The sequence below is a fragment of the Oryctolagus cuniculus genome, chromosome 3, assembly GCF_964237555.1.
Source record: "Oryctolagus cuniculus chromosome 3, mOryCun1.1, whole genome shotgun sequence".
In the NCBI taxonomy this organism is placed as follows: domain Eukaryota; kingdom Metazoa; phylum Chordata; class Mammalia; order Lagomorpha; family Leporidae; genus Oryctolagus; species Oryctolagus cuniculus.
Window position 1 is genome coordinate 80,142,126 of NC_091434.1, and position 26,756 is coordinate 80,168,881.

Below are 26,756 nucleotides of genomic sequence, written 5' to 3' on the forward strand. Positions count from 1 at the left end.
AAATATCATAAAGATGCTCAAGAAGACACAAGAGAACAAAAAGTTAGACAAGAGACCTGATACGAATGAGAACTTCAGCAAAGAGATAGAATCCTTGAAAAAGAGTTGAATAGAAACCTTAGAAACAAAAAATTAATAAGTCATAAGAAACACAATTGACTCTCTGTCAGCTGTAAATAAGTGAGGAGGAGACTGTTAGGCTGAAAGAGCAAAGCAACTTCTAAATCAAAGGAACTAGTTTCCTTAAGCTCATTTGGCAGTGATTCCAGCAGTGAAGCTGGCAAAAAGTTAAAGCAAGTTGCTTCAGAAAAACCTGTAAAGAAGCAAAAGACTAGTCAGACTATGAGAGCTCTATCACCTTCCAGAGTGGCAAAGATAATAAAATGTTTCAGATTGGGAAAATGAGGTATATCAGTGTTTCAATAAGGGGAAACTCTAATTGATGGTAGAGAATACTAGATGGATCCAAAAAGTGAAATGAATCAGAAAGAAAAGGTAATTCTTTATATTCAGAACAATGAGGATAGCTAAAAGACCAGATTTCTGACACTTCTGATGATGCAGTAGGAAAACTATGACATCCAAGCAATGTAATATCTGTGCTGTTCTGGTTGTTTTATCTTTCTTACAATGGATTTTGTTTTCTAGACAGGGTTTTCCAAGTTATTGTATATATGGATTGAAGAATAATCTGTAAGATACTTTTTAATGTGCATTATTAAAAATGTTCTGAGTGAAAAAAAAGTTGTAAGCCCAGCAACAGACTATATCAAGCAAAAGAACACTTAACTTAAACACAAGGTTTTTGAAAGATCCAAGTAAGACAAACAAAAATTATAAAAGTGGAATAAGATAGCTTCCAAGGCTTTTGTCACACTATTAAATGAACAAATATTTGAACATGTTTTTCTGTGAAGGCAAAAAGAGGAATAGAAGCTTAGAAAACCTATTAAATGAAATAAAGTTGAAAAATTCCCAAATCCAGAGAAAGTATGGGTATTCAATTACAGGAGATCCATAGAACCCCAAATACACACAAATAGAAAATATACTGCAAGATATTTTGGTTAAACTCTAAAATGTACAACACAAAAATTCTAAAATTTGCAAGGGAAAAGCAGCTAGTCATGTTTAAGCGGACCCTAAGAAATTAACAGCAGGTACTTCAACAGAAACATTTAGGCATCGAGGGAATGAAATGATATAGTCAAATTTCTGAAGGGAAATAACTGCCAATCAAGAATAGTTTAGCTACCAAAGTTATCTTTCATAAATGAAGAAATGATAAGTCCATGGCCAACATCATACTGAATGGAAAAAACTGAAAGCATTTCCACAAAGATCTGGAAGAAGATATGGATATCCACCCTTATTTCTCTTATTCAACATAATTCTAGAAGTTTTAGTTAGAGCAATTAGGGAAATAAAAGAAATAAAGATATGTAAACAGGAAAGAAGCAAGTCAATTTATCCTGGTTTGCACATTACAAAATATGAACTTTAAAAAATTCATCACCAGACAACTATAACTGCAAGAAATGTTAGAAGGAGTTCCTCAAGCAAAAGGAAAAGTATCAGATGGGAAGGTGGATTTACAAAAAGGATGAAAGTATATTGGAAATGTTCAAAAAAAGGTTAAATGTAAAGCAATCTCTTCCTTATTTTTCAAATTGCTTATAACTATTTAAAACAAAATAGCACAAGTATACTAATAAGTTTATAACATAGACAGTAATAAAATATATGATAAAAAATCATACTATTCTGCATAATGGCTGTGCTAATTTTGCATACCCACCATCAGTGTACAAGGATTTTTTCCAAATCATCATTAGCATTTGTTGTAATTTGTTTTTTTAATAAAAAAACTGGACTGAGATGGTACTTCATTATGGTATTGATTTTCAGGTCCCTATTCCTAGATAAATTGAGCATTGTTCATATATTTATTGACTATTTATATTTTTTCTGATAAATATCTATTAATGGTCTTTGCCCATTTCTTAGCTGGATTGTTTGCTTATTTGTTGCTAAGTTTTTTGAGTTCTTTTTATATTCTGGACATTAATCTTCTACCAAATGTACAGTTTACAATTATTTTCTCCCATTCTATTGGTTTTCTCTTTCCATGTACTGTTTCCTTTGCTGTTTAGAAGCTTTAAATTTGATATAACCCCAGTCATATATTTTTTGTTACCTTGTTTTGAGTTCTTATCTTAAAAAACCACTACATATCCCAATGTCTTGAAGTGTTTCCCTTGTTTTCTTCTACTAGTTTCATAGTTTTAGGTCTTATATATTTTCCCCATTTTACCTATAGTTTTGGGCCTTTCTCTCTGTCTCTCTCTCTCACACTGTCTGTAACTCCACCTGTCAAATAAATAAATAAAATCTTTAAAAAATCATAAAAGCCTGGTACTGGCACAAAACTATATATATATATATATATATATATATATATATGCCAATGGAAAACAATAAAAACCCCAGAAATCAATTCATGCATCTGCAACCAATAATCTTTGACAAATGAGCTAAATTCACTCACTATAGAAAGAGGTCTTTTCAACAAACAGCATTGGAAAAATTGGAATTCTGCATGCAGAAATGTGAAACAAGACCCCTACCTTATATACTATACAAAAATCAACTCATAATGGATAAAGAATCTAACTTATGACCTGATACCACCAAATTACTAACTGAAAACAAGAATATTGGCCTAGGCAAAGATTTATTGAATAAGAGTCCAGGAGTACAGGTAATTAAAGCAAAAATAGTTAAATGGGTTGTATCAAGCTAAGAAGCTTCTGCACAGCAAGGAAAACATTCAAAAAGTGAAGAAGGAACTGACAGAGTAGGAGAAAATATTTGTTAACCATGCATCTCATAGAAGATTAATATCCAGAATTTATAAGGAACTCAAGAACCTCAACCACAAAACAAACAATCTAGCTAAGAAATGGGTAAAGGATATTAATAGGCCTTTTCAATAGATGAAACACAAATGGGCAACAGATTCCTGAAAAAAGGCTCAGTATTTCAACCATCAGAGAAATGCAAATAAAAACCACAATGAGGTTTCACCTCATCAAGGTTAAAATGACTCTCATAAAGAAGTCAAAACACAATAAATGCAGGTGAGGATGTGGAGAGAAAGGTACCCTAATACATTGTTTGTGAGAATGTAAACTGTATAACCACTATTGAAAACAGTATAGAAATTTCTCAGAAATCTGCGAATAGATCTACCATATGACCTAGCCACTCTTACTCCTGGGAATTTACTCAAAAATTGAAATCAGCATATGAAATAGTTACCTGCACTCCCATGTTTATAGCAGCTTAATTCACAATAGCTTAGATATGGTATCAACCCAGATGTCCATAAGTTCATGACTGCATAAAGAAAATGCTACACACACACACACACACACATATGATGGCAAGTACTCAGCCATTTAAAAAAAAAGAATGAAATACTGTCTTTTGCAACAAAATGGATGCAACTGGAAACCGTTATGCTTACTGAAATAAGCCAGTCCCAAAAAGACAAATATCATGTTTTCTCTGATACGTGGTAGTTAATATAGAATCCAAAAAAAATTACATTGAAACTGACATGATATGATTTGATTATTGTTTATAGTCCTTGTCTGTATTCCTGTGTAACAGTAATTGACCTTTTATGTGTCAAACATTATGGTTACTCGTGCATGAAGTCTGTAATCAAAAAGTAAATTGAAAAGTATGTTATTGCAAAAATTAAAGGAAAGAAGAAAAGAATGAAGGAGGATTGAGGGAAGAAGACAGGTACAGAAGTACAATTATTTTCTTAGAATTGTATCTGTGAAAAAACATTACATCTGTTCTCTTTATATTAACAAAAAAGAAATGCAAAAATGATTAGGTAATGATAAAAGGGTTAATTCAACATGAGAGCATATTAATTGTAAAAGTACACATCCAACCTAAATATAATAAAGCAACTCCTAAATGATCTGAATGGAGAGATAATCTGAAATACTATAATGCTATGGGACATCAATATCCATTTTCAATAGTGAACAGATCATCTAGACAGGACATTAATACATAAACATTGGACTTGAATTATACTTTAGAACTAATATACTCAAAAAAGATAAAGACAGCATTTCATCCAATCAAAGTAGAATACACATTCTTCTCAAGTGCACAAATAATATGCTCCAGCAAAGACCATATGTTAGGTCATAAAAAATATTTCATTTTTTAACTTTCTAAAAGATTTATTGATTTATTTATTTGAGTTTAGAGTTACAGAGAGAGAGAGAGACAGAGAGAAAGGTCTTCCATCTACTGGTTCACTCCCCAAATGGCCTCAACAGACAGAGCTGGGAGCCAGGAGCTACTTCTGGGTCTCCTAAGTGAATGCATGGGTTTAAGCACTTGGCCCATCTTCTACTGCTTTCATAGGCCATAGAAGAGAGCTGCATCAGAAGAGGAGCAGCTGGGACATGAACCAGCACCCATACGGGATGCCAGTGCCACAGGCAGAGGCTTAGCCTACCATGCCACAGCCCCATCCCCATAAAATAAATATTAACCAATTTATGAGGACTGAAATCACATCAAGTGCATTTTAAAATCATAATGTCATGAAACTAGAAATCAATAACAAGATAATACTTTGAAATTAAAAAACATTAATCATATTAAACACATATGTGGAAATTAAACAATATACTCCAAAATGACCTATGAATCATAGGAAAAAAACATAAAAAAGAATTAAAAATACCTTGAGGTAAGAAAAATGTAAATAAAACATGTGAAAACTATGAGATGCAGCAAAAGCAGTCATACAAGGGAAGCTTATAGGAATAAGTGCCTATGTAAAATAAAGGGAAGAAATATCTCAAACAATCAAGCATTACGCATCAAGGAACCAGAAAAAGAACAAACTAAGTTCAAATTGGCATAAGGATAAAAATAACAAAGAGTAAAGTAGAAATAAATGGACAATAAAAACAAACTTTAAAAATTGAACACAACTAACAACTTGTTTTTTTGAAAAATGTAAACAAAATTGGGACCAGTGGTGCAGTGTAGTGTGTAAAAAGCTGCCATCTGCAGCACCAGCATCCCATATGGGTGCCAGTTGGAGTCCTGGCTGCTCCCTCTTCTGATCTAGCTCTCTGCTGTGGCCTGGGAAAGCAGTAGAGAATGGCCCAACTCCTTGGGCCCGTGCACCCACATGGGAGATCCGGAAGAAGTCCTGGCTCCCAGCATATGATGGTGCAGCTCTGGCCATCTTGGCAATCTGTAGAGTGAACCAGCAGATGGAAGAACTCTCTCTCTGGTTGGACATGCTCAAATCAACAAATGTGTGACACGACATTAACATGTTTAAGTGAAAATCATGCTCACTCAATAGATGCAGAAAATTCATTTGCAGAATTCAACACCATTTGGTGACAAAAATTCTTAGTAGAGTAGGTAGGGAGAGAACATATTTCATCACAATAAAGGACTAATATGACAAACCTTTAGTAAAATCACTCTCTTTTTTTATGACAGGCAGAGTGGACAGTGAGAGAGAGAAACAGAGAGAAAGGTCTTCCTTTTGCCATTGGTTCACCTTCCAATGGCTGCCGCGGCCGGCGCGCTGCGGCCGGCAAACCACGCTGATCCAATGGCAGGAGCCAGGTGCTTATCCTGGTGTCCCATGGGGTGCAGGGCCCAAGGACTTGGGCCATGCTCCATTGCAGTCCCGGGCCACAGCAGAGAGCTGGCCAGGAAGAGGGGCAACTGGGACAGAATCCGACACCCAACAGGCACTAGAACCCGGTGTGCCGGCGCCACAAAGCGGAGGATTAGCCTATTGAGCCATGGCGCCAGCTTGAATCACTCTCTTTTTTAACCCACGAACTTTTTTTAAGGTATATAAACTTCATGTATTCCATAAATACACATTTAGGGAATTAGTGATTCTTCTCACCCTACCTGCCCTCCCACCCTGCTTCCTCCTCCCTCCCCTATTCTCATTCTGATTTTTACTAAGATCTATTTTCAATTACCTTCTTATACATGAGATTAACCCTAAACTAAGTAAAGAGTTCAACAAAGATTATGAAAAGCAAAATATTCCTCAACAGTTGAGACAAGGTCTATTTAAAGTAATCACATCTCGGCAGAGCCAAGATGGTGGAATAGTGAGGGCGCACACAGATAGTCCGGGAAAAGATAGTTTACTAAAGGTGGAGTAACTGTAGTCTCAGGAAAAGACTCAGGAAAAAATTGCAGAGGAAACTCTTCTGGATCTAGTGGATGTGACACGGAGGACCTACGGGGAGAGCAAGGTCGCCCACCATGTGAGAGCCCAGCCGCAGAGTCTGCGCACCAGCACTGGAAGGGGAGGTGAGACAAAAACCTCGGTAACCTGAGACATTGGCAGGGAAAGGCAGAAAGAGCCTAGAGGGAACGAGGATTGAAACCCACTGGGGAAAGGAGTTCATGAAGGCATGGAGAGGGAGAAAGGATTAGAAGGCCTTTAAAGTGAGATGCTTGCAGAGAACTTCCCAGGCTTGGAGAATGACAGAGACATCCTAGTACAGGAAGCTCACAGAACCCCTAATAAACATGACCAAAAGAGAGCCTCACCACGACACATTGTAATTAAATGCACCACAGTGAAACACAAAGAAAAGATCCTAAACTGTGCAAGAGAGAAATGTCAGATTACTCTCAGAGGATCTCCAATTAGACTCACAGCTGACTTCTCACCAGAAACCCTACAAGCTAGGAGGGAATGGCGAGATATAGCCCAGGTACTAAGAGAGAACAACTGCCAGCCCAGAATATTATATCCTGCAAAGCTATCATTTGTGAATGAAGGTGAAATAAAGACTTTTCATAGCAAACAGAAATTGAAAGAATTTGTTGCCACTCATCCAGCCCTGCAACAGATGCTTAAAGATGTGTTACACACAGAAACACAGAAACACGGTCATCAATATGAAAGAAGGTAAAGGAAGGAAACCTCACAGCAAAAGATCACAGGAAATTCAAAGCATATATTAGAACTTATCTTTGGCAAATGGCAGGGCAAAGTTACCACTTTTCATTAGTCACATTGAATGTTAATGGCCTGAACTGTCCAGTTAAAAGACATCAATTGGCTGATTGGGTTAAGGAACAAAACCCATCTATTTGCTGCCTACAAGAAACACATCTTTCCAACAAAGATGCATACAGACTGAAAGTGAAAGGCTGGAAAAAGATATACCATGCCAACAGAAATGAAAAAAGAGCTGGGGGAGGAGGCAAGATGGCGGAATAGGAAGGGAGCACACTGATAGTACAGGGAGAGACAGTTTAATAAAAGTGGAGATACTGCAGGATCAAGGAAGAGTAGGGGAGGAAACAGCAGAAGAAACTCTTCCGGAACGCATGATTCACAGTGGACCTGCGTGGAGAGCGTGGGAACCCACAGTTCGGGACACCAGCAGCAGACTCAACACACCAGCGCTGGAACGCGAGGTGAGCCGAACCTCAATAGCCCGAGACACCAGCAGGCAAGCGGAGAGAGGAGACTAGAGGGAACGACCCCCGGGGGGGAACTTCACCAGGCTAACTGGAAGAGAGAGAGAGAGAAAAAAAAAGGTGACTGGTACGGACACGGGTTTCTCTCTCTCCGCTCACCTCTCAAGGGCGAGCAAGACAAAGAGCAGGTGCCATCTTGGACATACGTCATAAGCAGAGTGACCTCAGGTCTGCACCAGCCCTGAGCCTAGCAGAAAAACCTGACTCCGGCCGGGGCAAATTAACAGGAGATTAGGAGCTAGTAAATTTGTGGTGCTACTGAACTGAGACTGTGAAAAAAGAGACGGTGGGGGAGAGAACTCATGGAATTCACGTGAGTACTCTCCAGAGACGCTACAATTCCGTAACTTTGGCAACCCAGTGGGAGACTGAAGGAGAATTTGAGCCCACTCTGAGGGCCGAACAGATCCCCTGTGTGGTCCTTGGGAAAGAGCTTCTGATCTCTGGCTCCTGTGGGTATATCATTTGCCTGCTAACTACCTCCAACTTCGTTCAGCTGTGCGGAATTACTTCCCTTTTAAATCAAAAAAAGAAAGAGAGAGAGAGAGAGAGATACCACGCCTAACCTGGGAGTGTCACCTTTGGCACACCAAACAGAGCTCTCAGGCCACACCCATCTCAATCCGCTAAGGCTCCATCAAAAACAGCCAGTCCACTTAATCTAGAGTCATAGTATAACAAGAAAAAGCACCACAGTGAAGAAACCAAATATCTCCAATATGCCAAATAACAAATGCAAAAGCTGAGGTAATAAAAACAAGGAAGTCACCATGATGCCCCCAAATGAAAAAGACACCCCAATTCAAGATTATGAAGATGATGAGATAGAAGAAATGCAAGAAGCAGATCTCAAAAAATTGATAAGAACATTAAGAAGTTCTCAAAAACAAATTCTTGAACTACAGAAATCCTTAATGGACAAGATAGAAAATCTCTCTCGTGAAAATGAAATATTAACGAGGAATCAAAATGAAACAAAACAACTAGTACAACAGGAAACTGTGATAGTGATGAGAAATCATAATGAAGTGAAGAATTCAATAGATCAAATGAAAAACACAATAGAGAGCCTTACAAACAGAATGGGTGAAGCAGAAGAGAGAATATCGGACTTAGAAGACAGAGAACAGGAAAGGAACAGTCAGACCAAAGAAAAGAAGAGGAAATTAGAAATCTAAAACATATTGTCAGAAATCTTCAGGATACTATTAAAAAACCCAACATCTGGGTTCTAGGAGTTCCTGAAGGCATGGAGAGGGAGAAAGGATTAGAAGGCCTTTAAAGTGAGTTATTAGCAGAAAATTTCCCAGGTTTGGAGAAGGACAGAGAAATCCTAGTACAGGAAGCTCACAGAACCCCTAATAAACACGAACAAAAGAGATCCTCACCACGACACATTGTAATTAAACTCTCCACAGTGAAACATAAAGAAAAGATCCTAAAATGTGCAAGAGAGAAACGTCAGATTACTCTCAGAGGATCTCCAATCAGACTCACAGCTGACTTCTCATCAGAAACCCTACAAGCTAGGAGGGAATGGTGAGATATAGCCCAGGTACTAAGAGAGAACAACTGCCAGCCCAGAATATTATATCCTGCAAAGCTATCATTTGTGAATGAAGGTGAAATAAAGACTTTTCATAGCAAACAGAAATTGAAAGAATTTGTTGCCACTCATCCAGCCCTGCAACAGATGCTTAAAGATGTGTTACACACAGAAACACAGAAACACGGTCATCAATATGAAAGAAGGTAAAGGAAGGAAACCTCACAGCAAAAGATCACAGGAAATTCAAAGCATATATTAGAACTTATCTTTGGCAAATGGCAGGGCAAAGTTACCACTTTTCATTAGTCACATTGAATGTTAATGGCCTGAACTGTCCAGTTAAAAGACATCAATTGGCTGATTGGGTTAAGGAACAAAACCCATCTATTAATGCTTACAAGAAACACTTCTTTCCAACAAAGATGCATACAGACTGAAAGTGAAAGGCTGGAAAAAGATATACCATGCCAACAGAAATGAAAAAAAGAGCGGGCGTAGCCATCTTAATATCGGACAACATAAACTTTACCACAAAAACTGTTAAGAGAGACAAAGAGGGACACTATATAATGATTAAGGGATCAATACAACAAGAAGATATAACAATTATCAATGTATATGCACCTAACTACAGGGCACCAGTTTATCTAAAAGATTTGTTAACGGACTTAAAGGGAGACTTAGACCCAAATAAAATAGTACTGGGGGACTTCAATACTCCACACTCAGAAATAGAAAGATCAACAGGACAGAAGATCAACAAGGATACAGTAGCTTTAAACGACACTATAGCCCAAATGGATCTAACAGATATATACAGAACTTTCAATCCTACAGCTAAAGATTTTACATTCTTCTCAGCAGTACATGGAACCTTCTCTAGGATTGACCACATACTAGGCCATAAAGCAAGTCTCAGCAAATTCAAATAATTAGAATCATACCATGCAGCTTCTCAGACCATAAAGGAATGAAGTTGGAAATTAGCAACTCAGGAATCCCTAGAGCATACGCAAACACATGGAGATTGAACAACATGCTCCTGAATGAACAATGGGTCATAGAAGAAATTAAAAGAGAAATCAAAAATTTTCTGGAAGTAAATGAGGATAACAGCACAACATACCAAAACTTATGGGACGCAGCAAAAGCAGTGTGAAGAGGAAAGTTTATATCAATAGGTGCCTACATCAAGAAATTGGAAAGGCACCAAATAGATGAGCTTTCAATTCACCTCAAGGATCTAGAAAACCTACAGCAAACCAGACCCAAATCTAGTAGGAGAAGAGAAATAATTAAAATCAGAGAAGAAATCAACAGGATTGAATCCAAAAAAAACACTACAAAAAATCAGCCAAACGAGGAGCTGGTTTTTTGAAAAAATAAACAAAATTGACACCCCATTGGCCCAACTAACTAAAAAAAGAAGAGAAAAGACCCAAATCAATAAAATCAGAGATGAAAAAGGAAACGTAACAACAGACACCACAGAAATAAAAAGAATCATCAGAAATTACTACAAGGACTTGTATGCCAGCAAACAGGGAAACCTATCAGAAATGGATAGATTCCTGGACACATGCAACCTACCTAAATTGAACCAGGAAGACATCGAAAACCTAAACAGACCCATAACTGAAACAGAAATTGAAACAGTAATAAAGGCCCTCCCAACAAAGAAAAGCCCAGGACCAGATGGATTCACTGCTGAATTCTACCAGACATTTAAAGAAGAACTAATTCCCACTCTTCTCAAACTATTCAGAAAAATCGAAAAAGAGGGAGTCCTCCCAAATTCTTTCTATGAAGCCAGCATCACCTTAATTCCTAGCCGGAAAAAGATGCAGCATTGAAAGAGAATTACAGACCAATCTCCCTGATGAACATAGATGCAAAAATCCTCAATAAAATTCTCGCCAATAGAATGCAACAACACATCAGAAAGATTATCCACCCAGACCAAGTGGGATTTATCCCTGGTATGCAGGGATGGTTTAATGTGTGCAAGACAATCAATGTGATACACCACATTAACAGACTGCAGAAGAAAACCCATATGATTATCTCAATAGATGCCGAGAAAGCATTTGATAAAATACAACACCCATTCATGATGAAAACTCTAAGCAAACTAGGTTTGGAAGGAACATTCTTCAATACAATCAAAGCAATTTATGAAAAACCCACAGCCAACATCCTATTGAATGGAGAAAAGCTGGAAGCATTTCCACTGAGATCTGGTACCAGACAGAGATGCCCACTCTCACCACTGCTATTCAATATAGTTCTGGAAATTCTAGCCTGAGCTATTACACAAGAAAAAGAAATTAAAGGGATACAAATTGGGAAGGAAGAACTCAAACTATCCCTCTTTGCAGATGATATGATTCTTTATTTAGAGGACCCAAAGAACTCTACTAAGAGACTATTGGAACTCATAGAGGAGTTTGGCAAAGTGGCAGGATATAAAATCAATGCACAAAAATCAACAGCCTTTGTATACACAGACAATGCCATGGCTGAGGAAGAACTGCTAAGATCAATCCCATTCACAATAGCTGAAAAACAATCAAATACCTTGGAATAAACTTAACCAAGGACGTTAAGGATCTCTACGAGGAAAATTACAAAACCTTAAAGAAAGAAATAGAAGAGGATACCAAGAAATGGAAAAATCTTCCATGCTCATGGATTGGAAGAATCAATATCATCAAAATGTCCATTCTCCCAAAAGCAATTTATAGATTCAATGCAATACCAATCAAGATACCAAAGACCTTCTTCTCAGACCTGGAAAAAATGGTGCTGAAATTTATATGGAGACACAGGAGACCTCGAATAGCTAAAGCAATCTTGTACAACAAAAACAAAGCCAGAGGCATCACAATACCAGATTTCAGGACATGCTACAGGGCAGTCGTAGTCAAAACAGCATGGTACTGGTACAGAAACACATGGATAGACCAATGGAACAGAATAGAAACACCAGAAATCAATCCAAACATCTACAGCCAACTTATATTTGATCAAGGATCTAAAACCAATTCCTGGAGCAAGGACAGTCTATTCAATAAATGGTGCTGGGAAAACTGGATTTCCATGTGCAGAAGCATGAAGCAAGACCCCTACCTTTCACCTTACACAAAAATCCACTCACCGTGGATTAAAGACCTAAATCTACGACCTGACACCATCAAGTTATTAGAAAACATTGGAGAAACTCTGCAAGATGTTGGCACAGGCAAAGAACTTCTAGAAAAGACCCGGGAGGCACAGGCAGTCAAAGCCAAAACTAACATTTGGGATTGCATCAAATTGAGAAGTTTCTGTACTGCAAAAGAAACAGTCAGGAGAGTGAAGAGACAACCGACAGAATGGGCAAAAATATTCGCAAACTATGCAACAGATAAAGGATTAATAACCAGAATCTACAAAGAGATCAAGAAACTCCACAACATCAAAACCAACAACCCACTTAAGAGATGGGCCAAGGACCTCAATAGACATTTTTCAAAAGAGCAAATCCAAATGGCCAACAGGCACATGAAAAAATGTTCAAGGTCACTAGCAATCAGGGAAATGCAAATCAAAACCACAATGAGGTTTCACCTCACCCCTGTGAGAATGGCTCACATTCAGAAATCTACCAACAACAGATGCTGGTGAGGATGTGGGGGAAAAGGGACACTAACCCACTGTTGGTGGGAATGCAAACTGGTCAAGCCACTATGGAAGGCAGTCTGGAGATTCCTCAGAAACCTGAATATAACCCTACCATTCAACCCAACCATCACACTCTTGGGATTTACCCAAAGGAATTTAAATTGGCAAACAAAAAAGCGGTCTGCACCCTAATGTTTATTGCAGCACAATTCACAATAGCCAAGACCTGGAACCAACCTAAATGCCCATCAACGGTAGACTGGATAAAGAAATTATGGGATATGATAGTTAAATAGGAGAGGTGGCAAGATGGTGGAATAGGAAGGGAGCACACTGATAGTCCGGGGAGAGACAGTTTAATAAAAGTGGAGATACTGCAGGTTCAAGGAAGAGTAGGGGAGGAAACAGCAGAATAAACTCTTCTGGAACAGTAGACTGGATAAAGAAATTATGGGACATGTACTCTATAGAATACTATACAGCAGTCAAAAACAACAAAATCCGGTCATTTGCAACAAGATGGAGGAATCTGGAAAACATCATGCTGAGTGAATTAAGGCAGACCCAAAGGGACAAATATCATATGTTTCTCCCTGATCAGCGACAACTAACTGAGCACCAAAGGGGAAACCTGTTGAAGTGAAATGCACACTATGAGAAACAGTGACTTGATCAGCTCTTGTCCTGATTGTTGATGTACAATGTAGTACTTATCCTTTTTAGTATTTTCTCTTTGTTTTGTTCTAGTACTATTGGTTGAACTCTGTGATTAACACACAATTATTCTTAGGTGTTTACATTTTAACTGAAAAGTGATCCCTGTTAAATATAAGAGTGGGGGGAATAAGAGAGGGAGGAGATGTACAATTTGGGACATGCTCAATAGGACTTGTCCCAAATGGTGGAGTTAGAACGTGCCAGGGGATTCCAATACAATCCCATCAAGGTGGCATGTACCAATGCCATCTCACTAGTCCAAGTGATCAGTACACAATTGATCACACTGATCGGTCTAAGAGTCAAAGGGATCACACAAAGAAGACTAGTGTCTGCTGATACTAGCTGATAGAATCAAAAAGGGAGAGAACGATCCAACATGGGAAGCAAGGTACACAGCAGTCTCATAGAATGGCAGATGTCCTACACAGCACTCTGGCCTCAGAATCAGCCCTAAAGGCATTCCGATCTGGCTGAAAAGCCCATGAGAGAATTGTAGGCATGGAAAGCCAAGACACTCAGGGAAAAAAAAAAAAGAAGACCTAAATGAAAGATCTCTTCGAGTGAGATCCCAGTGGAAAGAACGGGGCCATCAAAGAAGGAGGTACCTTTCTCTGAAGGGAGGAGGGAACTTCCACTTTGACTAAGACCCTGTCTGAATAAGATCGAAGTCAGCGAACTGAAAAGGCTTCCATAGCCTTGGCAACTCATGACTAGAGCCTAGGGAGATTACTGACGGCATAAACAAGAGTGTCAAATTGTTAAGTCAACAACAGGAGTCACTGTGTACTTACTCCTCATGTGGGATCTGTCCTTAATGTGTTGTCCAATGTGAAGTAATGCTATAACTAGTACTGAAACAGTATTTTACACTCTGTGTTTCTGTGTGGATGCAAACTGATGAAATCTTTACTTAATATATACTAAATCCATCTTATGTATATAAAGAGAATTGAAAATGAATCTTGTTTTGAATGGAATGGGAGAGGGAGTGGGAGATGGGAGCGGTGTGAGTGGGAGGGAATTTATTGGGGGGAAGCATTGTAATCCATAAACTGTACTTTGGAAATTTATATTTACTAAATAAAAGTTTAAAAAAAGAATACTATACAGCAGTAAAAAACAATGAAATTTGGTCATTTGCAACAAAATGGAAGAATCTAGAAAACATCATGCTGAGTGAGATGAGCCAGTCTCAAAGGAACAAATATCATATGTTCTCCTTGATCAGTGACAATTAACTGAGCACCTAAAAGGAAACCTTTTGAAGTGAAACAGACACTAGGAGAAACAATGTTTTGATCGGCCTTTGTCCTGACAGTCGAGGAACAACTTACTACTTTATTCCTTTTGGTATTTTTTTTTGTTCTACTTAATACTATTGGTTGAACTCTTTAATTTACAAAAAGTTATTCTTAGGTGTTTAAATTTAAATGAAAAGTGATCCCTGTTCAATATAAGAGTGGGAATAAGAGAGGGAGGAGATGTACAGTTTGGGACATGCTCAATCAGACTTATCCCTAATGGTAGAGCTAGAAATGTGCCAGGGGATTCCAAATCAATCCCATCAAGGTGGCATGTACCAATGCAATCTCACTAGTCAAAGTGGTAAGTTTCAGTTCATAATTGATCATCATGATAGGTTTAAGAGTCAAAGGGACCACATAGACAAGACTAGTGCCTGCAAATACTAACTGATATAATTAAAAAGGAGAGAACGATCCAACATTGGAAGCAGGATACACAGAAGACTCATAGAATGGCAGATGCCCTAAATAGCACTCTGGCCTCAGAATCAGCCATTGAGGCATTCAGATCTGGCTAAAAAGCCCATGAGAGTTTCTCAGTCATGAAAAGCCAAGACAATGTGGAAAAAAAAAAAACCTAAATGAAAGATCCCTGTGAGTGAGATCCCAGTGGAAAGTACAGGCCATCAAAGAAGGAGGTACCTTTCTCTGAAGGGAGGAGAGAACTTCCACTTTAATTATGGCCTTATCTAAATAAGATTAGAGTTTGTGAACTCAACAGGCTTCCACAGTCTTGGCAGCTCATGACAAGAGCCGAGGGTGATTACTGATGTCATAAATAATAGTGTCAATTGTTAATTCAACAGCAGGAGTCACTGTGCTCTTACTCCCCATGTAGGATCTCTGACCTTAATGTGTTGCACTATGCAAATTAATGGTAAAACTAGTACTCAAACCGTACCTTATACTTTGTGTGTCTGTGTGGTGCAGTCTGTTGAAATCTTTACTTAGTACATCTTCTGTATATAAAGAGAATTGAAAATGCATCTTAATGTGAATGGGATGGGATAGGGAGTGGGAGATGAGGTGGTTGGGGTGGGAGGGAGTTTATGGGGTGAAAAGCCACTATAATCCAAAAGTTGTACTTTGGAAATTTATATTTATTAAATAAAAGTTTAAAAATAAAAAAGGAAGAAAATTACAGACCAATATCCCTGATGAACATAGACACAAAAACCCTCAATAGAATTATTGCCAATAGAATGCAACAACACATCAGAAAGATTATCCACCCAGACCAAGTGGGATTTATCCCTGGCATGCAGGGATGGTTCAATGTGTGCAAAACAATCAATGTGATACACCACATTAACAAACTGCAGAAGAAAACCCATATGATTATCTCAATAGATGCAGAGAAAGCATTCGATAAAATTCAACACCCTTTCATGATGAAAACTCTAAGCAAACTGGGTATGGAAGGAACATTCCTCAATACAATCAAAGCAATTTATGAAAAACCCACGGCCAGCATCCTCCTGATTGGGGAAAAGTTGGAAGCATTTCCACTGAGACATCATACCAGACAGGGATGCCCACTCTCACAACTGCTATTCAACATAGTTCTGGAAGTGTTAGCCAGAGCCATCAGGCAAGAAAAAGAAATCAAAGGGATACAAATTGGGAAGGAAGAACTCAAACTATCCCTCTTTGCAGATGATATGATTCTTTATTTAGAGGACCCAAAGAACTCTACTAAGAGACTATTGGAACTCATAGAAGAGTTTGGCAAAGTGGCAGGATATAAAATCAATGCACAAAAATCAACAGCCTTTGTATACACAGGCAATGCCACGGCTGAGGAAGAACTGCTAAGATCAATCCCATTCACAATAGCTGAAAAACAATCAAATACCTTGGAATAAACTTAACCAAGGACGTTAAGGATCTCTATGAGGAAAATTACAAAACCTTAAAGAAAGAAATAGAAGAGGATACCAAGAAATGGAAAAATCTTCCATGCTCATGGATTGGAAGAATCAATATCATCAAAATGTCCATTCTCCCAAAAGCAATTTATAGATTCAATGCAATACCAATCAAGATACCAAAGACCTTCTTCTCAGACCTGGAAAAAATGATGCTGAAATTCATATGGAGACACAGGAGACCTCGAATAGCTAAAGCAATCTTGTACAACAAAAACAAAGCCAGAGGCATCACAATACCAGATTTCAGGACATACTACAGGGCAGTCGTAGTCAAAACAGCATGGTACTGGTACAGAAACACATGGATAGACCAATGGAACAGAATAGAAACACCAGAAATCAATCCAAACATCTACAGCCAACTTATATTTGATCAAGGATCCAAAACCAATTCCTGGAGTAAGGACAGTCTATTCAATAAATGGTGCTGGGAATATTGGATTTCCACGTGCAGAATCATGAAGCAAGACCCCTACCTTTCACCTTACACAAAAATCCACTCACCGTGGATTAAAGACCTAAATCTACGACCTGACACCATCAAGTTATTAGAAAACATTGGAGAAACTCTGCAAGATATTGGCACCGGCAAAGACTTCCTAGAAAAGACCCTGGAGGCACAGGCAGTCAAAGCCAAAACTAACATTTGGGATTGCATCAAATTGAGAAGTTTCTGTACTGCAAAAGAAACAGTCGGGAAAATGAAGAGACAACCGACAGAATGGGAAAAAATATTCGCAAACTATGCAACAGATAAAGGGTTAATAACCAGAATCTACAAAGAGATCAAGAAACTCCACAACATCAAAACAAACAACCCACTTAAGAGATGGGCCAAGGACCTCAATAGACATTTTTCAAAAGAGCAAATCCAAATGGCCAACAGGCACATGAAAAAATGTTCAAGGTCACTAGCAATCAGGGAAATGCAAATCAAAACCACAATGAGGTTCCACCTCACCCCTGTGAGAATGGCTCACATTCAGAAATCTACCAACAACAGATGCTTGTGAGGATGTGGGGAAAAGGGGACACTAACCCACTGTTGGTGGGAATGCAAACTGGTCAAGCCACTATGGAAGGCAGTCTGGAGATTCCTCAGAAACCTGAATATAACCCTACCATTCAACCCAGCCATACCACTCCTTGGAATTTACCCAAAGGAAATTAAATTGGCAAACAGAAAAGCTGTTTGCACATTAATGTTTATTGCAGCTCAATTCACAAAAGCTAAGACCTGGAACCAACCTAAATGCCCATCAACGGTATACTAGATAAAGAAATTATGGGACATGTACTCTACAGAATACTATACAGCAGTAAAAAAAAAAAAAAAAAAAAAAACAATGAAATCCGGTCATTTGCAACAAGATGGAGGAATCTGGAAAACATCATGCTGAGTTAAATAAGCCAGTCCCAAAGGGACAAATATCATATGTTCTCCCTTATCAGTGACAACTAACCGAGCACCAAAAAGGAAACCTGTTAAAGTGAAATGAACACTATGAGAAACGGTGACTTGATCAGCCCTTGCCCTGACTGTTGATGAACAACTTATTACATTATCCCTCTTAGTAGTTTTTTTTTTTTGTCTGCTCTACTTAATATGACTGGTTTAATTCTGTAATTAATACACAGTTATTCTTAAGTGTTGAAATTTAACTGAAATGTGATCCCTGTTAAACATAAGAGTGGGAATAAGAGAGGGAGGAGATGTACAATTTGGGACATGCTCAAGCTGACTTGCCCCAAACGGTAGAGTTAGAAACATACCAGGGGATTCCAATTCAATCCCATCAAGGTGGCATGTACCAATGCCATCTCACTAGTCCAAGTGATCAATTTCAGTTCACAATTGATCATAATGATAGGTCTAAGGGTCAAAGGGATCACATAAACAAGACTACAGTCTGCAAATACTAACTGATAGAATCAAAAAGGGAGAGAACGATCCAACATGGGAAGCAAGGTACACAACAGATTCATAGAATGGCAGATGTCCTAAAGAGAACTCTGGCCTCAGAATCAGCCCTTAAGGCATTCTGATCTGGCTGAAAAGCCCATGAGAGTATTTCAAGCATGGAAAGCCAAGACACTCTGCAAAAAAAAAAAAAATGACCTAAATGAAAGATCTCCACTAGTGAGATCCCAGTGGAAAGAACAGGTCATCAAAGAAGGAGGAACCTTTCTCTGAAGGGAGGAGAGAACTTCCACTTTGACTATGACCTTGTCTAAATATGATCAGAGTCAGTGAACTCCAAAGGCTTCCATAGCCTTGGCAACTCATGACAAGAGCCTTGGGTGATTACTGACGGCATAAACAAGAGTGTCAATTTGTTAAGTCAACAACAGGAGTCACTGTGCACTTACTCCTCATGTAGGATCTCTGTCCTTAATGTGCTGTACATTGTGATTTAATGCTATAACTAGTACTCAAACAGTATTTTTCACTTGTGTTTCTATGTGGGTGCAAACTGTTGAAATCTTTACTTAATATATGCTAAACTGATCTTCTGTATATAAAGAGAATTGAAAATGAATCTTAATGTGAATGGAAGGGGAGAGGGAGCGGGAAAGGTGAGGGTTGCAGGTGGGAGGGAAGTTATGTGGGAGGGAGACATTGTAATCCATAAGCTGTACTTTGGAAATTTATATTCATTAAATAAAAGTTAAAAAAAAATAAAGTAATCACATCTCAAAGTGTCAAGTCACTTCTATTTATCTTTTAGGTACTCTATCCATTACTACAGATCAGGGAGAATATATGGTATTTGTATTTCTGGGACTGGCTTACTTCACTAAGCATAATGTTTTCCAGTTGCATCCATTTTTTTTTTTTTGCAAATGACAGGATTTCATTTACTTATCACTGTAATATCACTGTAAACAATGAAAAGTTGAAAGTTTTTCCAAAAGATCAGGGAAAAGACAAAGAGTTTCACTCTCACAGTTTTTCAAAATCAAGACTCAAAGTCCTCTCCCAAGCAATTAAGCAAGAAACAAACAAAATATATTCTATCAGGAAAAGAAGAAGTGAAATCTCTATTTACTAGCAACATTATCTTAAAATAAAAAACACTAAGGATTCCACAAAAAAACTGTTAAAATTAATAAACAAATGCAGTAAACTTGTAGAATACAAAAATCATTAGCATTTATTTCCATGTAATAATGCCAAGCTATTCAAAAAGGAAATTAAGAAACAATCCCACATGCAACTTCAGCAAAAAGTATAAAATATTTAGTAATAAATTCAATCAGTGACATGAATGATCTGTTACTGGAAGCTATAAAACATAAAAGCAAGAAGAAAACACAAACAAATGGAAAGATATCCTGTGTTCATGGATTGAAGGAAATAGTACTATGAAAATCTCCATAAAACCCAAAGCAATCTACAGATTCAGTAAAATATCTATCAAATTTCCAATGACATTTTTGTAGAAACAGAAAAAACAGGAGCCGGCACTGTGTCATAGCGGGTAAAGCCGCCACGTGCAGTGCCTGCATCCCATATGGGCACCGGTTCAAGACCCAGCTACTCCACTTCTGATTCAGCTCTCTGTTATGGCCAGGGAAAGCAGTAGAAGATGGCCCAAGTCCTTGGGCCCCTGCACCCACATGGGAGACCTGGAAGAAGCTCCTGGCTCCTGGCTTTGGATTGGCACAGCTCCAGCCATTGTGGCCAACTGGGGAGAGAACCAGTGGATTAAAGACCTCTCTCTCTCTCCCTCTCTCTCTCTCTCTCTCTCTCTCTCTCTCTGCTTCTCCTTTTCTCTGTGTGTAACTCTGACTTTAAAGTAAATAAAGAAATCTTTAAAAAAAAGTCCTTAATTTGATATGGAGCAATGAAGGATACCAAACAAAGTAATCTTAAGCAACAAAACAAAACAAACAAAAACAAAGCTAGAGGCATTGCATGTTCTCATTTCAAAACATATCACAAATTGACTATAATCAAAATGGAGTAATACTGGCAAAAAGAAAACAGACATATCAAGCAATAGAACAGGATAAAAGCTCAGATACAAAGCCACACATTTAGACAACTGATGTTTGACAAAGGTGCCAAGAACACATGATGAGACAAGGAAAGCCTCTTCAATAAATGGTGCTGGCAGAAAGACAAATATTGCATGTTATTATGTGGAGGCTAAAAAAAACTCAATCTGAACACAGAATAGTAATTACTAGCGACTGCGATAGTGAGGGATGGAAAGAGTTTAAATAATGGGTGCTGTAACAGACTTAAATCAAAAGAAAACGTTCCTGGTATTTTATGGCATAATTGAGTGACTACAGTTCACAATACCCTATTGTGTATTTCATGAGCAACTGGAGGAGGTGCTGCTCCAGAGCTCCATTCACAACATAGTATCAAGGAAGTAGGGCTGTTGCTTGGGATGATTCAACCAGTGCACATTGTGTACGTGCATTGAAATGTCACACTGTGACCCATAACTATACACAATTATAATTAACTTAAAATTTTATTAAATAAATAAATGGTGTTGGGAAAACAATATCAAAATGCAGAAGAATAAAACAGAACCCCTTCTCATACCATATATACATATAAATCAATTCAAAGTACATAAAGACAAATATAAGACTTGAAACTATAAGACTACTAGAAGAAAATATACCAGAAAAGCTTCTTGACTTTGATCCAGACAACATTTTTTTGGATGTAACTTCAAAAGCACAGGCAATAAAAATAAAAATAGACAAATGGGATTACATCAAACTAGAAAGTTTCTACACAGCAAAGGAAACAAAATAGATAATTCACAAAATTACAAAAATATTTACAAACCATACAAATAAGGGGTTAATATCTAAAATGCATAAGGAAGTAAAACAACTCAGTAGCATAAAAACAAATAACCCAACTTAAAAGTGAGCTAAGGATCTTACCAGGCATTTCTCAGAAGATGACAATAAATGGCCAACAGGTAGATGAAAAAATGCCCAGCATCACTAATCATGAGGAAAGTACAAATTTGATAGCTGTATTTATATTTCTCTTCTATATAAGCTAACTTATTTTAAATGTTATCACAGCAAAAAATCATATTAGGTATCACTTCATATCCATTAGCATGGCTTTTATAAAAATATGAAAGATACATGTTGGTAAGGATGTAGAAAAAAAGGGAATCTTCTATATCATTGGCAGAAAACATAAAATGTTACAACCATATGCAAAACAGTATGGAAGTTCTTCCCAAAATTAAAAATAGAACTATAATATGATCCAGCAATCCTACTTCTTGGTATACACCCAAAGTGAAGAAATATCTGCACTCCCACGTTCACTGTAGTATTCTTCAGAATAGTCATAATGCAAAATCAACCTAAGTTCCTTTGACAGATAAATGGGTAAAGAAAATGTGGTATATAAATACGATGTAATATCATGCAGTGTTAAAAAAATATGGATATTCTGTCACTTGCAACAATATTGATAAACCTGTAGAACATTTTGCTAAATGATATTAGTTAGGCTCAGAAAGACAAATATTTCATGATCTCACTTATAAGTGGAATCTAAAAAAATCAAACTCATAGAAGTAGAGAGTAAAATGACTGTTGCTAAGGTTAGAAGTGGGGAAAATTGAGAGATGTTGGTCAACAAGTAGAAAGTTTCAGTTAAGCAGGAGGAATAAGTTCTGGATATCTGATGTACAACATGCTGACTATAATAATGTATTACAATCTTGAAATTTATTGTGATAGTAGACCTTAAATGTTTTCACTACAAAGAAAAGAGATAAGTAGGTCAAGTGATATATATGTTAATTAACTGTATTATAGTAATAACTTTGCTATACATATTGAAAAACATCACATGGTACATCATACATGTGTACAATTTTTATCTGTTAACTTAGATACAATAAATATAGAAATAAATAATCAAAAGTTATTCTGTGAGGTGATGGAATTTTTAATTAGTTGCCAGCACCAATTATTTCACAATGTGTACATGTATCAAATTATCACATTATACACCTTAAGTATATAATTTTGGCCAATAGAAAAGTGGAACTAAAAGCTACATTTAGGGGCCAACATCATGGCACAGTGGATTAAGCCAATGAGCCAGTTCAAGTCCTGGCTGCTCTCCTTCTAATCCAGTTCCCTGTGAATTCACCTGGAAGACAGTGGAAGATAGTCCAAGTGCTTGGGCCCCACCACCCATGTGGGAGACCCAAATGGAGTTGCAGACTCCTGGCTTTGGCCTAGCTCAGCCCTGTCTGAAGCAGTCATTTTGAGAGTGAATCAGCAGATGGAAGATCTTTCTCTCTCTGTCACAGTGCCTTCCAAATAAATAACGAGTATATTTTTTAAAAACTAAGTCTATTTTGGTGCAAAGAGATTTTTAAATCCATGCATTTTCCATGAAGTTTCAAGGACTCATATCTCAAAGCTTGAGAATTAGTTTTAGATTTTTTTAAAGTTCAGAGAACCAAAAAGCATAAGAAAATTTTTTTCTCCTTTAAAATAAAGAAGTTCTAATTTTTTTTCAAAGTCAGATGACACACCTCCCAAATTCTGTTGAATGTATAAATATACGTATGTGGGTAGAATTAAATAATCTCTAAAGACTCTTGCCTTCAGAAGTTTACTATGGGTATTGTGAACTATGTGTGCACAGGATCTCTAAGAGCAACATATAAACAGGTGCATTCTATCTGCAACACTTCCCTAGGTATAGATTCCTCCTCTTGTGAAGAAAAAAAGTGAAAATAGGATTAGTCTTCAAAAATCTGTGAGAAGTGTATATTATGAAAAACTGCATGGACTTCAAAAAATTTTGCACCAAAACAAAAACCTCTTAATTCCAATTTTCCTCAGCAGTCTGTTTTTAGATGTCCAGTTCCAAAAATTAACTGATTTTCAACCTTTTTCATCTTTTTTGTTTCCACAATACCTTTTACTGATCCTTTCCCCAACACTATTTACCCATCAACAGACCCCTGAATCTTAGAATTTGAGTTGACAGTTTTATCAGTGACCTATGCTTTAGTGCCACTCAGTGTTCAGTTGATAGAACTGCAGCAAATCAAACCACCAAATATATCATACTTTGATCTTTTACAACCTCAAAACATTTCCACAGGATTTGAAGGCATTAACTCAAGATCTCTGATCCCTACCTGTTTTATTCTGCCTGATATGTATGAGTAAGATGGTAAATTCACCATATACTAGATATCTATTGGGACTTTGCTCAGGGAAAAGCTGGGAATGAGTGCCAGAGATTTTTTTTTTTTTGCTTTGTTCTTTCTCAGCTTGAATCATCTAGTACTGTGCCATGTCTCCAAATATAAACTGACTTACTGAAAGCAGAGGGGATAGAGAACATTATACTCAGGGCCAAAAAAATGCAACCATTCAGGAATGAGTCCTAATGTAATTCCTACATTGACAGAAAATTAAAATATTAATGGAAGTTTATAAGCAAATACAAAAATTAAACCACCAATTATTGAGAAGTAGGTTTTATAATTTTACTTCTGTCAAATAGTATGAGATAAAACAGTCAAGCTGGCATCTCCCATTTCTCACAACAAATTTCATGCCAGTAGAATGCCAAAATTTTCACTGTGGGGGAAAAAGAAAGATTTGAAGGATAAACACTGGAAGATTATGTTACAAAAAAGTGAGAATAAAAACAGGAGAAGTATTTTTAAAAAAGAAAAATAATTGGAAAATACATTAGAAAGAACAAAGAAAGAGATATATAAATGTGGAGAGGTAAAAGGAAAACAAAGATTAAAATGTGGCCATCAAATGAGACAAAGAAAAAATTTACATGGAAATTATGAAAAAAAAATCATTCAGGGGCAAGTCTTTGGTACAGCGGTTAGGAATCCACGTGGGACTTCCAATCTTGTACCAGAGTGCCTCAATTTAAGTCTTGGGTCCACTCTCTATTCCAGCTTCCTGCTAATGTGTACTCTGGGAGACAACAGATGATGGCTCAAATACTTGGGTTCCTGTCTCCCATGTAGATAAAACAGATTGGGTATTAGACTTCTGGCTTCAAACTGGCCCAACCCAGTTGTTGCAGGTTTGGGGAGAGTGAACCAGCAGATGAAAGATCACTTTCTCTTCCTCTCTCTCTCTCTCTTTTCAAATGAACAAAAATAAATTTAAAAAACACCATTCAGGTTGACCTCGGAAAACATTACTTATAACTATCCATTTAATAACCAAAATAGATTGCAGTATATGGAGCTCCATAGAGACAGTATTGGGGCAAATGAGAGCCAAACAGGCATTCAGTGACTCTGTGCTTCATTGAAGAAAAATAACTAAACATGAGTAAAGGAGACCTTAAGAAGTGAAGAGGTAAAGTGTCAGTATATGCATTCTTTGTGCAAACTTGCTGGGAGGAACACAAGAAGAAGCACCCAGATAGTTATGTCAGCTTCTGAGAGTTGCTCAGAGGGGTGGTAGACCACGTCCACATCTGCTGAAAGAGAAGGAAAACTTCGAAGAAATGGCAAAGGCAGACAAGGCTTATTATGAAAGGGAAATGAAAACCTAGATCCCTACTAAAGCAGATACAAAAAAAGAATTTCAAGGATCCCAATGCACCCAAGAGGCCTCCTTCAGCCTTTTTCTTACCGTGTTCTGAGTATCGCCCAAAAATCAAAGGAGAACATTCTGGCCTATCCATTGGCAATGTTGCAAAGAAACTGAGAGAAATGTGGAACAACACTACTGCAGATGACAAGCAAACTTATGAAAAGACTGCTAAGCTGAAAGAAAAATATGAGAAGGATATTGCCACAAACTGAGCTAAAAGAAAACTTCATGCAGCCAAAAAGGGAGTTGTCAGGGCTGACAAGAGCAAGAAAAAGAAGGAAGAGGAGGAAGAGGAAGAAGATAAAAAGGATGATGAGGAGGAAGATGAAGAAGATGAAGATGATAATGATGATGAATAAGTTGGTTCTAATACAGTATTTTTCTTGTCTAGAAAGCATTTAACTCCCCTGTATACAACTCACTACTTTAAAAGGAAAAAAATTGAACCGTAAGGCTGTATAAGATTTGTTTTTAAACTTTACATTGTTCTTTTTTGCATAGTTAACACACTACCAAATGCGTCTTTAGATAGCCTGTCCTGGTGGTTTCAAAAGCCACGAACCTTACCTGATACAGTATGGGGGATGCAAATTGGCATGGAAATTAGTTATATGTGGGGACAGTAGTTTTTTCATCTTCAATTGTCTCTGATGAAGCTTATACAAAATAGCTGTTGTTCTATTAACTGAATATCACTCTGTAATTTCAAATAAAATAGAGTTGCAACTGTTTTATTGAAATTTTGAATGCTTCTAAGTAAATACAATTTTTTATTTTTAAAAAGACCAAAATAATGATCCACCTTGGACTATAGGTTAGAAATTAAAGATGCTGAGATCAAAATTTCCCTTTTGCAAATATATGACCATGCTTTTTAAAATCTCACATGCAATAAGAGGTAATTTAAAAGGAATTTTATAATAATTTTTTCTTCTTAAAATATAAATTATCTCTGCTATGGAACATTTAAAAATTTAAAAATAAAACCTATGTATAATCTCAGTAACTAGAGAAAATCACTGTTAACATTTTAGTATAAACTTCCCAGTGTTTATCAATGCAAAAATTTATACTTTATAAATGAAACATTAATGATTTAATGACATTATTTACTCCCTTTGTGCATAAAATGTCGTTAAACCATCCTTTTAAATGTCATTTTAAAAACTACTAAGGGGGTGGGAGAGGGGAGTGTTGTGGGTGGGAGGGAAGTTATGGGGGGAAGCTATTGTAATCCATAAGCTGTACTTTGGAAATTTATGTTCATTAAATAAAATAAAATATATATTTTAAAAAAAAACTACTAAGGGCAGGCATTGTACGGGATGCTCAAATCCCATTACCAGAGTGGTGGTTAGAATCCCAGCTACTCAGCTTCCAATTCAACTCCCTGTTAATGTG

General features: G+C 37.3%; 2 pseudogenes; both read left to right on the forward strand.

The window, feature by feature from the left end:
* The window catches only part of LOC100340910 (activated RNA polymerase II transcriptional coactivator p15 pseudogene), a 35,758-nt pseudogene extending 35,180 nt beyond the window's left edge, over positions 1–578 (forward strand).
* A 24,506-nt stretch (positions 579–25,084) lies between these two features.
* On the forward strand, positions 25,085–25,714 carry LOC138849109 (high mobility group protein B1 pseudogene; annotated as a pseudogene).
* Positions 25,715–26,756: the final 1,042 nt, after the last annotated feature.